The sequence below is a fragment of the Nannospalax galili genome, unplaced genomic scaffold (assembly GCF_000622305.1).
Source record: "Nannospalax galili isolate Female #2095 unplaced genomic scaffold, S.galili_v1.0 scaffold325, whole genome shotgun sequence".
NCBI classification, from domain to species: domain Eukaryota; kingdom Metazoa; phylum Chordata; class Mammalia; order Rodentia; family Spalacidae; genus Nannospalax; species Nannospalax galili.
This window is the reverse complement of record NW_008355159.1, coordinates 2,046,937-2,060,890: the sequence shown is the minus strand read 5'-3', so window position 1 is coordinate 2,060,890 and position 13,954 is coordinate 2,046,937. Positions and strand designations below refer to the sequence as shown.

Genomic DNA, 13,954 nt, shown 5'->3' with positions numbered 1-13,954 from the left:
GATGGCTCAGCAGTTAGGAGCACCAGGTGCTATTGCAGAAGACCTGGATTTGAACCTCAGCACCCAGATGGCACCTAACAACTATTCATAGCTCCGGTTTCAGGGCATCAAACACCTTCTGACCTCCTCATGCACTGCATGACATGGGTACACTTACATACATACAGGCAATACACACACACATATAAAATAAAAACAAAATTTTTTTTAGAAAGAGGGGCTGGAGAGATGGCTCAGTGGTTAAGATCACTGACTGCTCTTCCAGAGGACCCAGGTTCCATTCCCAGCACCCACATGGCAGTTAACAACCATCTGTAACTCCAGTTCCAGGGGAATATGCCCTCTTCTGACCTCCATGCGCATGCATGACATGGGTGCACTTACATACATTCAGGCAATACACTCATACCCCAAAAAAAGATAAATTTAAAAAATAATAAAATAATTTTTAAAATTATAAAAGCTTGGCGAGGGCTGGAGAGATGACTCAGTAGTTAAGAGCACTTCCTGCTCTTCCAAAGCACCCACATCAAGTGGCTCACAATTGCCTGTAACTCCAGCTCCAGGGGATAAGTCCTTGTCTGACCTCCTCAGGTACTTGCACATCCATGGGATACATTTACACGATGACACACCTACACATAAATTCAACCACAATGCATGAAATCTGATAGGGGGCTATGGGGTGGGTGCAGATAGGGGAGAAGGTCTAAATATGATCAAAATGTATCTTACGAAATGCACAAAAATTCAATTAAAATATATTGTCAAAAATAAATAAATAATGAAAAATGTTTAAAGCTTAGTGAAATTTTACTTGCTCAGTCAATTCTCTGAGCTAACAACCAAAAGTCAGAGATCTTATCAAATGATAGTATGTGAATTTCAACCCTAACCTAACCTATGAATAACTGTCAGCAAGAAATCTCCAGACACTGCTCTAGCCTGGCGTTCGCAGCTTAATGGCCTCTACTGTATCATCTGACTCAGAAGAAAAAAGAAAAACAAAAAAGACAAAGCAAGAGCAAGATTGGAGAGGGACAACTACCTACACTGTACTCCAGGCTATATGCTCCCTTTGCCAGACAGGGAACAAACAGCAGGTGTCCAGGAGAGTGAGAAGCAGGAATACAGAGATTCCCCTGACCCCAATCTCAACTTCTCAACTTCTACTTTGCTTCCTGCCTTTGTTTTCACTTCAGCATCTGAAAGAAAATTCACCCTAACAATCCTTCACCAGTTGCAATTTCCTGACTCAGTCAGAAAACTTGACTCACTGGCTGTAAACTAAAAGACCCTGGAACAATACAGCTTTGCATTATTTAGAATTTGAGAAGAGAGAACAACACTAGCAATATGGAGCTAGACGTGGAAATCCCCAGAGCCCAACATGTACCGAACCACCCAATCTCACAGTTTGGTGTTGGATCAACAGACCTAGACATAGATGCTCTGAACAAATCAGGCCGCACCCAACCCTGAAATCTCTCTCCCCTACAAAGGTGTGGCTTCCAGGAGCTGCCAGGCAATACCTGCAGTTCACCCTGGAGTCATAAAAGGCTGAACCCTGCCCCTGCCCCTCTCAGCTTGGGAATCAGAGGAAACCTGACCACAAGCCCTTACAGAAGCAGGATAGAGAGGTAGGGAAATTTGAGGGGACATGAGAAGGAAAAATAGTCCCTCACTCAGACACATGGTTGAACCTACTCACCTACTTTGGAGCAAGAATTTCAGGATAGGGCCAGCAAGATGGTTCAGCAGGTACAGGGACTTGCAGCCAAGCCTCTTGACCTCGATTCATTTCCCCAGAACCTACTCCTGTGTTGTACCTGTGTGATGGCATACATGAGGAGGTCAGAGCACAAGTTGAGGGAGTCAATTCTATACTTCTAGCATGTAGGAACTTCATCTTGGGTCACCGTACTTGGCAGCAAGCCCCTCTACCTGCTAATCCACCTTACAGCCCTCCCACACACACATTAAAATATCTTTAATAAAATGTCCAACTCTGGCCATTTGTATTAAGGCCTATTATATAAAGTTAGTGGCCCAAAACATCCCTCAGTGCAAGTTCATCCACTGGGGTTTAGTCAGCTTATCTAGAGTCTCTCTCTTCAAGAAGATCAGCTCCTCCTCACCCAGCAGTAATCAGCTGCCAATAATTCTTCAAGTAAGACTGGCGTTTGCTGTTCATTTCCACAGTTCTGTGCTGGGTTTTTGTCTGCCTAAGTTTGCATGGGTCTTGTGCATGCTGACACCACTGCTGTGAGTTCATATGAATAACTGGCCAGCTGTCTGGAAAAGTCTGTCTCCTTGTGGTCATCCACCAGTTTCTGGCTCTTACAATCATCCTGCCCCTCTTCCACAATGATCCTTGAGGTTTGGGAGGCAGAAGTCTGATACAGATGCCCTGGTTTGGTTTGGTTTGGTTTTCCAGAGTTGTTTTTCTCCTGCTCGCATCCCTCCTGTACCCCAACAGATGACTACTGTATCTAAAGTCATCTCTGGAGACTCTCTGTAACTGTCATTGAAAGCCCTCCTACCCTTAGTACTCCCACCCACCCCTCGTACACTTCAAACCTGCACTTCCATCCCAGTAAAATCACAATCTAATCCCAGGACATAAAGGCCTATTCACTGCCTTCATTGATGTCTTACTCAGAAAAATAAAATATACCTATTCCATTCCCTTAACCACTCAGCCAGAAATACAGGAAGGGCTTATGACACAAAATAAATACATATCTTACTTAGAAATTCAAAGGCTACAAAATCAGTCTTTTTTTTTTGCAGGGCTGAAGGTGGAAAACAGGACCTCATGCATACTGGGCAAGTGCTCTGCCACAGACTTATATTTCCAGTCTGCTCCAGTCAAATTCCTTAAAAGTCAGCATTATAAAATGAGCTCCTTGGGGATGAAGAGATGGCTCAGCGGTTAAGGGCACTGGCTGCTCTTGGAAAGGATCTGGGTTCAATTCCCAGCACATATATGGTGGCTAACAACTGTCCATAACTCCAGTTCTAGAGGATCCAATTTCCTTTTCTGACCTCCATGGGCTTTGTATGACACAAGTTCACTTACATACGTGCAGGCAATATACTCATACACAAAAAATAAAAATAATAAATTTTTAAAAAGAGCCCCCCCCACCAGATCTGCTGTGTCCCAGATCTAATAACTTCTCAACATCCTCTAAATAGTGGAGGCCTTTCTAGCACACAAATAAATAGGTAGCAGAGATGAGATTAAGATATGCCAAAATAGCAGTAGTTTGTAGAATTATTAGAATGAAGACTTAATTTCTTCTTTCTGTTTTTATATAGTGTTCTAAATTATCTAAAATACCTTCCCATTATTTTATAATAAAAATGTAAATTTTGACTTTTTTTCTTTTTTATTGAATTTTTGCAAAAATGATTTTTTTTTCAGAAAAGATCTCCCTGTAGGTCAAGTTTGCATGGACCATGCTATGAAGACCAGACTGGCCTTGAATTCACAGAGATCTGCCTGCCTGTGCCTCCGAAGTGCTGGGATTAAAGGTGTAGACCACCATACCCGCCTCAAATACACAAGGCATAAATAATTTTTTTTAATTTTTTTCATAATATTGACAAGCCAGGTATGGTGGTACATATCTTTAATCCCAGTACCTGGGAGGAAGAGGCAGGTGGATCTCTCTGAGACTGAGGCCAGCCTGGTCTACATAGTGAGTTCCAGGCCAACCAGGTTTACAAGGAGACCCTATCTTTAAAAAACCAAACATAAACAAACAAACAGCAACAAAAAAAAACCTGTTAACAAAGACAGAACTTCAATTTGATTCATTTAAAGGACAGTCATTTCACTGGAACACACACAGAGCAACCTGGCAAAGTGTAGGGGAAAAAAGCAAGGGCCCCATGTTACAGCATATTGGGAGATGATAGAACATTTAAGAGGTAGCACAAACTTGGTTGTAGCAAAGATCAGGCAGGACACCAGGAGTGTACAGGGAGCAGGGATTTTATCTAGGCTGCAGCCTGGTCCAGCAGGCTCAGGTCTCAAAATATGGACAGCTTCTATTGTCAGCTTGCCATACCTGGGAACAGAGAACCTCGGTTGAGGGACTTCCTCTATCAGATTGGCCTGTAGGAATATCTGTGAGGCATTTACTTGATTTCTTGAGTGATGTGAGAGAGCCCAGCCCACTGGGTGGTATCACCACTGTGCAAGTGTTTCTGGGTTGTACAAGAAAGCAACTGAAAGCTGGGTATGGTGGTACATAACTTTGATCCCAGCACTTGGGAGCCAGACGGAGGCAGATCTCTGTGAGATCAAGGATAGCCTAGTCTATATAGAAAGTTTCAGTCCAGCTGGGGATACATGGAGACTCTGCCTCAAACAAAAGAAAACAGAAAAACACAAACAAAAAAACTAAAACAAAAATGAAAGAAAATAAGCAGACTGAAGACAGGCCAGAGGAACAAACCAGTAAGCAGCCTTCCTCCATGGTCTGTGCTTCAGTTCCTGCCTCCAGGTTCCAGCCCTCAGTTCCTGCCCTGGCTTCCCTCAAGGATGAACTGTAACCAGGAAGTATAAGTCAAATAAATCCTTTCGTCCTCAAGTTGGTTTTGCTCAGGGTTTTATCACAGCAATAGAAAGCTGACTAGAAAGGAGAGGGAAATAAATGAGTGGATGGGAGAGAAAGGAAAAGAGAGGGAAGGGAGGAAGAAAGGAAGGAGGGAAAACAGAGCTAAAAACTTAAGTCCCTCAAAGCTTCAGCCTCAGTCACTGTCTGCTATGAGTCTAAAGATGCTATGGGTGAGAGTTGAGCAGCTTCCTGGTCCTGTAGAGAAGAAAGCATCGATTCTGAGCCAGAGGAAGGAATCCCCAGAGCCCAACATCCTCTGATCCCACAGTTTGGTGTTAGATCAACAGACCTTCTAGCTACAGCTGCTCTGAACGAATCAGGCTGCATACACCCACCTTTGCTATCTCTTTCTCCCCTACAAAGGTGTGGCATCCCAGAGCTGCCAGGCAATACCTCCTGTTGGTCCTGCAGTTATAAATGGCTGAAACCTGTGGCCTGTGAATCAGAGGGAACTGACCAAAACCCCTATTGAAGCAGTGCAGAAACATAGGGAAATCTGGGGGGACATGAGAAGGAAAAGGAGCCCAGGGACCACTCAGGGACCTGGTTGAAGATGCTCACTAACAGTAAAGCAAGAATTTCAGGATGGGGCCAGCTAGATGGTTCAGCAGGTAAAAGCACTTGTACCGAGCCTGTCAATCTCAGTTCAAGTCCCCAGAACTCACCTGTGAGGTGTGTGTGTGTGTGTGTCTGTCTGTCTGTCTGTGTCTGTGTATTTCTGTGTGTGTGTGTGTGTGTGTGTCACAGTAAACACGTGGAGGTCAGAGAACAACTTGAAGGAGTCAGTTCTTTACTTCTATCATATAGGCTCTGGGACTTGATCTTGGGCCACTATACTTTGCAGCAAGGACCTCTACCTGCTAATCCACCTTACAGCCCTCCCCCCCCCACACACACACACATTAAAACATTTTTAATAAAAATTTCCAACTCTGGCCCTGCGTGCTGGTGCACACCTTTACTCTCAGCACCAGGGAGGCACAGGCAAGGGGATCTCAGTGAGATCCAGGCCAGCCTGGTCTACATAGCAAGTTCCAGGCCACCTGGAGCTACACAGTGAGACCCTGTCTCAAAAAGAATGAAAAAGAACCCTCTGAGCCAACCATCCTTGCAAGAGGGCTGCTGGGGAAGGGACAGAGCACAGCCGCGCATGTGCATCCAGCCAGAGACAACAGCCAACATGGTCGTGTTTTCTCCTGATCCTCCGCCATAAGACTAGCATCTTCGCCCAGGCTAAGGAGTCCAGCACCGTGATGGAGCTGAAGTGCATCATCCAGGGTATCCTCCAGCGGCCGCCGGAAGAGCAGCGCCTGTACAAGGACGACCAGCTCCTGGATGACAACAAAACCCTGGCCGAGTGCAGTATCACCAGTGAGACAGCACTGCCGCTGGCTGGCCACAGTCGGCCTGGCCTTGCTAGAAGACGGCACCTTCGAAGCCCTGAGCATCCAGCCCTTCTCCAGCCCTGTGGACCTTCCAGAGCCATGAAGCCATAGGATCCGAAGGTAGCGCCAGCCAACAGAGCCAGCAAGCTGTGCAGTCACGCCCCGACCCGACCCCACCCCAGGGACTCATTCCCCCAATAAAGAAAGATTTGCCTTTGCATTTCAAATAAAATGTCTAACTCTGCTTTACTTGGCCTGCTTATCTTGCAATTCTTTTCAGCATAAAAACCATGAATCCTGCTCTGGCCTGAAGGGAGGTCCTTAAATGCTCGAGGAATTCCTTGGGCTTGTGAGGGCAGCAGTGTGCAGCTGATTCTCTGCCCAGAGCACTGACAGTGTTAGGGGATACTTATTAATTGCGGGGTGTGGGGCCTTCCTCCACCCTCGAGAACGTTTAAAAAAGAGAACTTCTGCCGGACGTGGTGGCGCATGCCTTTAATCCCAGCACTCGGGAGGCAGAGGCAGGTGGATCTTTGTGAGTTCCAGGACAGCTGGGGCTACGAGACCCTGTCTCAAAAAAAAAAAAAAAAAAAAAAAAAGAGAACTTCCACAGCCCTGAGGATCTATTGGCAATTGATTGCTGCTGGGAGAGGGACTCAGTTTTCTTTAGGGGTGTGACTCCTGGTAGATTGATCAGATTCCAAGGGCTAGAAAATACCCAAGAGCATCTGGGGAACACAGATCAAACATGATAGCCCTTTAAAAAATGATAATTGAGGACATGGATTTGGGGGAGTGGGCTAGCAGGGTAGGTGTGGAAATGAGGGAGGAGGTCTCAATACGATCAAAAGACCTCGTGTAAAATTCTCCAAGCAGTAAAAATAATTTTTGATGGCCTGGAGAGATGGCTCAGTGGTTAAGAGCACTGGCTGCTCTTGCAGAGGACTCAGGTTGGACTCCCAACTCCCACATGGCAGCTTACAACTGTCCATAACTCCAGTTTCATGGGATCTGACGTGTTCTTCTGACCTACGAAGGCACTGCATGACGCAAGCACACTTACATATATGCAGGCAATACACTCATACATATAAAAATAAAAGTAATTTTAAAAAAATGTAGCAAAGCAGACTGAAAGGCAGGTGTGGTGGCACATGCCTTTAATCCCAGACTTGGGAGTCAGTGGGAGGCAGGAGGAAAAGAGAAGAAGGGAGGAAATGAATGAGGGAGAACAGTGCTAAAATTTTAAACAAGAGAAGCCACACTGCAGCACAGCTAAAGACAGCCTAGCTACACGACTCAGCCATTCAATCCTACTCTGTGTGTGTGTGTGCTATATCATCAACATTTTAGTGAATGAATTCTTCTTGGCCCTCCCACACAGCAGCAGAAGGCTGACTTTGAAGACTTTGCTCTAATGTGGAAATTTCACTACCAGTTCTGTCAGGATGTCCCCCACACAGCAATTTTGGCATTATGTCTTCAAAAGACAGATTTTATACAACAACTAAAATGCTCTCATAGTGTTGGTGTGCCACATGGGCATAAAGAATCCAAAGTGTTTGTTTTGGCTCACGTGAAGAAGTGCTGTCTTCTTATCATTTAATCTGACAGTTGTTAAACACATATTGTACACAATGAAATATGCTTCCTATTTTGAGTGCTATAAAGACTAACACGATACAGCAGAGGAATTTATAATAACATTGAGTAAAGCCTCCAATTTTATTAATTTTTTATGGTAGAGGAAATGTATGAAAGTGACAGCACTTGCTATTCTTCCAGAGGATAAGGATTAGGTTCCTAGCATACACACGGTGGCTAACAATCATCAGTAACTGCATTTCCAGGGGGTCCAACATCCTCTCTGGCCTCCACAGGCATTGCATGACATGAGTGCAGTTACACACATGCAGGTAAAATACTCATACACACAAAATAAAAAATAAATATGAAAATAAACCTTTAAAGGAATCTAAATAACTACAAAAAATCCTCAATAGCAAAAGAAAAAAATATCCAATTAACACCTAAGCAGTAAAAAATATACTCAGCATCATAAGGCAAACATAATCCAAAACACAATGAGATATCTCCTCACTCCAGATAAAATAGCTACTCTCAGAAAAGACAAGTATTGGTGATGATGAGGGAACAGAAGTCTTATAATTTTGGTGGTAATATAAATTAATACAGTCATTATAGAGAACAGTATAGAAGTTCCTCAAAAAATTAAAAATGGAACTACCACATAATCCAGCAATCTTTTTAAAAAGTAGTTTATTGAGAATTTCATACATGCATATAAGGTGTTTTGATCAAATCCATGCCCACTCCCTCCCCTCCAACTCCTCCCATATCTCCCCATCACTTTTTTCTGATAACTTCATGTACTCTTTCTTCTTTGATTTATTTATTTTTTGTGGGGCTTCTGGCTACTCTAACGTGCACCCCCTCTGAAAAGGTAACCCTAAAATGTTTTAAGGATTGGATAAAAGCTCCCAAATATTTTTGACATTTTGGGCCTTTAGAATGGAGCAGGTTGCTAAGAGGCCCAAGGACATTGTGAGTTTTAGCCAAGAAACTGGCTACTTTTCTTTGGGGTCTTTTTACCCTAATGCCTAGTGAACTCCTACCTCCTATTCTTATCACACCATCCTCTGAAGAGGTTACCCAAATTGCCAATAGGGAATCAGGACGCAGATGGCTCTGGTTTCTTCCATGCTGAACGGGGACTCAGGGTGAGGCAATTGGAGCACCCCTTCAGTAGGTCTATCTAAAAGAATCCCAAATTGCATAACTATTATCTCTAGGTGGAAAAGAAAGTCCTTGAATTGTGAATCTGAAGTCATTACACCTTGAATCTGAAGCTAGCCCTGGACTGGCCCCATGATCCTCACCCTGCACACCAGAGACCTGGACAGAATGAGGCATCCAGGTTGCTGCTGAGCACCCTGATCACAGACATCAACATCCTGTCCTCCCAGGCTTCTAAATCCCCTTCTGGATTAATGTCAAATGACAGCAAAGCATTCTGGGGCTGAATAAACACGGTTTGGGAAGGTTTCTCTTTTTTTTTTTTTTTTTTTTTTTTTTTTGACAGGTCCACTGGATCATTTAAGGTGCTGAACTTTTTTTTTTCCTAACCATTTCACCACGAGAACAACAAATAAAATGGATCTTTTTAAAAAGAAAAACAAATTGAAGGAAACTAAGAATAGCCATCTTCCCGGGGTGTTTTCTGGCCTAGACTGTGATATTCATTATTTATGAAAAAAAACTTTTCATGCCCTTTCTGTAGTTGGAAGGTTTTCTTTATATACTGTTCTCACCATGGAGAGCAAAAATGTTAAAATCACAAGGAATTGCCCAATCTAAGCAGATTTTGCCCATTTTTTTCAAAGGTGGAGCATGAATAGCAGAAAGGCTCAGTATTCAGTTACTTAAATAAAGTCTTTTGATCAGAAATTACCTTTTTATTGCATTTATTTATTTTGCATGTCTGTATGTACATGCATGTGTGTGAGTGTGTGCATGCCAAGGAATACATATGGAGGTCACAAGAAAACTTGCAGGAGTTAGTTCTGTCCTTAAACCACATTGCTCTTAGACTCAAACTCAGGTCATCAACCTTGGTGGCAAGCACCTTTCCCCACTGAGCCAGAAATTATCTGTTTCTGCTTTGTGTTTGAGACAGTCTCCCTGTAGTCCCAGCTAGTCTGGAACTCGCTATGTAGACCAGGCTGCCCTCTATCTTACAGGAGAAATTACATTTTTGACGAAAGCCTACTGAATGTTCCGTGTGTGTGTGTGTGTGTGTGTGTGTGTGTGTGTGTAGAGAGAAATGTGTACTTCAGCATAAAAAGTATAATGTTGCCAGGTGTGGTGGTGCTTGCCTTTAATCCCAGCAGAGGCAGGCAGCTTTCTGAAGATTGAGGCCAGCCTGGTCTACATAGAGAGTCCAGGCCAGCTGAGGCTAAAGGGAGACCCTGTCTCAAAAACACAAAATAAAGTATAATGTTCTATTCACTCATGCTAAATTTTTACAAAGTTTACTCTTAAACTTAACCCTTTTAACAAAACAAACTGAGTGGGTCTATTGAGTGGTGGCTGCTTACTTTATTGTAGAGGACCCATGCTTTGATTTTTATGATGAACCCAAATAACACAAATTCAAATTTATGTAGTCTGTTTTAAGATTGTAATAAAAATGTGTCTGGACCCCGCTCTCCTCCTACAATGGGCACTGTCCCCCTTCTTCTCTTGACACCCCAGACCTGTGGACTACCGTCTTGGCCCAGACTCCCCACTTCTTCCTGATCCTTTGTACCCAAACCAACCCAATTCCTCAGTCTAGGCCCCTGGAGGCCTCAAAGCCTGTTCCCTTCCCCACCTCACCTTTATATACCTGAGGCCAGCCTTCATCCCTGGCTGTCCCACCTCCAACCTGGATTCCTGAGAACAGCCTCCTTCCCTGCTTGCTCTGGATTCCTGAGACCAGGCTCCTTCCCTGCTTGCTCTGGATTCCTGAGACCAGCCTCCTTCCCTGACTGCCTGAGAGTCCTGAATCTACTTCTACCTAGCAATCCTCCCAAACTGTACTGTGCCTGCTGACTAGAGGGACCCAGACTTTAGGAGAATGCCTGAGAGCATCTGATCCTCATCTGACTTGGGCCTCTGAGGGAACTCCTGAGCAGCAGGATGAAAGTCATCTGGCCCCTCCAATATAAAATCCAAAGAGAGAACCTGAATCCTAGAACAACCAGCTTTTCATGGCCAACAAGTAAACCACAAAGGCACATAAAGTTTACAAAAAGCAGCAGACCTAAACTCAACAAAAGAAGGCTTGAGTCTCACACAAGAATCAGAAACTACAAAAGAAATCCATATGTCAAAGTCACAGAGAAAAAATAGTAACATGAAAAACACAAATAATATATCCCCACCAAGTACCAACGGTCCCATAGAGGAGTAGTACAGTGAGAACCCCCTAGAGATAACACTGGACATGGAATTCAAAAGAACAATTATAAACATGATAAAAGAATTCAGTGAATTTAAAGAACACACAAAGAAATCAAAGAACTGAAAGAAGATAGGGATTAACTTCTGAATGAATTCAGAAAACAGTTAGAAATATTGAAGAATACTCAGGCTGAAATGAAATAGGAAGTGAAACACTCAATAAGCCAATTAAAAATAACAGGAGAAAGCCCCACCAATAAGATGAATGAAATGCAAAACAGAATATCAAGACTGAAGATAAAGTGGATGAATGAGTCCACTCAAGCAAAGATTATGAAAATTTAAAGAAAATACAAGAATGGAATATGCAGGAATTGTGTGACACCATAATAAGACCAAACTTACACATCATAGGCATAGAGGAAGGACAAGACTCTCAGGATAATGGTATGGACCACATCTTCAAGAGAATCGTGGAAGAAAATTTATCAAAATTAAAGAAAGACATGCCCATAGAAATACAAGAAGCATATAGAACACCAAACAGACAAGATCAGAAAAGAAACTCTCCACAGCATATCATAGTAAAAACACTACACGTACAAAACAAAGAGACAATACTGAAAGCTGCAAAAGAGAAGTCACATATAAAGGAAAACCCATTAGGATCACAGCTGACTTTTCAGTGCAAACTATGAAAGCCAGAAGAGCCAGGACCAAAGTATTCTCAGTTCTAAATGAACACAGATGCCAACCCAAATTACTTTACACAGCCAAAATGTCTATTATAGTTGAAAGGGAAAGAAAAATCTTTCATGACATAAATAGGCTGAAAGAATTCATGTCCATAAAACCAGCCCTTCAGAGAGTTCTTGAAGCAATACAAAGAGCTAAAGAAAGGAACAACTATAGCCAAGGGGTAACAGAAAAACTTAATGAAGGTATGACTGTGGAAACACACAGTTACACCAAGAATGCAAGCAGAAATCAAAACAACAGGAATAAATACACATCATTCATTAATAGTTTTAAATATCAATGGAATGAAATCCCAAGTCAAAAGACAAAGACTAGTTGAATGGATTAAGAAACAAAACCCTTTGGCTAGAGAGATGACTCAGCGGTTAAGAAAACTGACCTTGCAGAAGACCTGGATTTGAATCCCAGCACCCACATGGCAGCTAACAACTGCCCGTAACTCCAATTCTAGGGGATCCAACACCCTCTTCTGTTCTCCACAGGCACTGCACAACATGGGTGCACTTACCTATATGCAGGCATAACACTCATACACATTAAAAAAAATTTCTTTTTAAAAAAAGAAACAAAATCCAAAATCTCTTTCTTGTCTGCAAGAAATCCACCTCACTTTCAAGGACAGGCACTACCTTAAGGTGAAAGGATGGAAAAAAATATTCTAAGCAAATGGTACTAAGAAAAAAGCAGGAGTTGCAATTCTAATACCTGACACAATAGACTACAAACTAAAACTAATCGGAAGAGATAAAGAGGGCCACTTCATTCTGATCAAAGGAACAATTGACCAAGAAGATATTACAATCATGAACATATATTCAACAAACTCTGGTGCACCCAACTTCATAAAAACAGTACTACAGGACTTTAAGACCCAAATTAATCCCAACTCATTAATAGTAGGGGACTTCAGTACCCCATTGTCTCCATTAGATAGGTCAACAAGACAGAGAATTAACAGAGACACATGTAAATTAAACAATATCATATGTCAAATGAGCCTAACAGACATCTACCAAATATTCCACCCAAGCACCAAAGAATATACTTTCTATTCAGTGCCCCATGGAACATTCTCCAAAATCGACCACATACTGGGGCACAAAGCAAGCCTCAACAAATACAAAAAGATTGAAATAATTCCATGCATTCTATCAGACCACAATGCAATCACACTTAAAATCAACACTGGAAGAAACCCTAGTAACTACATGAATACATGGAGATTAAACAACACACTCCTGAATGATGAATGGGTAAAAGGAGAAATTAAGAAAGAAATAAAACTATTCCTGGAACTAAATGAAAAGGACAATACAACACAACAAAACCTCTGGAACATGTTGAAAGCAGTCCTTAGAGGGAAGTTTATAGCTCTAAGTGCCTACATTTAAAAAATCAGAAAGAACACAAATAAATGATTTAACATTGCAACTCAAGATACTTGAAAAGAAACAACAAAAACCCAACAGATAAGAAGAAATAACAAAAAACAGACATAACTTAATGAAATAGAAACAAAGAAAACAATATAAAGAATGAACAAATCCAAGAGCTGGTTCTTTGAAAAGATAAACAAGATTGACAGATCCTCAGTCCAGTTAATCAAAAGAAGGAAAGAGCTCCTCCAAATCAACAAAATCAGAGACGAAAGGGGAAAGATCACAAAAGACACCAAAAAGACCCTGAACATTGTAAGTATACGCTATTAAAGTTGGAAACCTATGAGAAATGGACAGGTATCTAAAAGCATGGGAATCAACAAAACTAAACCTAGAAGAGATCAATAGCTTAAACAAACCCATAACACATAAGGAAATTGAAACAGTAATACAAAACTTCCTGACTGAAAAAAGCCCAGGACCAAATGGATTTACAGCAGAATTCTACCAGATATTTAAAGATCTACATGCAATACTACTTAAAGTATTCAAAAAGATAGAAGCTTCTTTTGGGAACAGATGTAGGCTACTACAGAATTCTACAACTGGTCATAAACAGAGAATATATATCTGAGAGATGCCCAGATCTAAGTGATACACCTACAGTGGAACCTCTATACCTAAGTTTCATGGAACATAGTGGAACAGGGGGTATAGAGAATACTAATCCATTACTTAACTCTCACCAGCAAATCTTGCTCATGTAAGAGAGTGTGATGTATACAAGGCCACAACTGGCCAAGGTGTAGAGAATAAGAGACTGCAGAGTGTGTGT

The 13,954-nt window shown here is 42.1% G+C and overlaps 1 pseudogene; it reads left to right on the top strand.

The window, feature by feature from the left end:
* The first annotated feature begins 1,356 nt into the window (after window positions 1-1,356).
* Window positions 1,357-6,119, top strand: LOC103749355 (annotated as a pseudogene).
* Window positions 6,120-13,954: the final 7,835 nt, after the last annotated feature.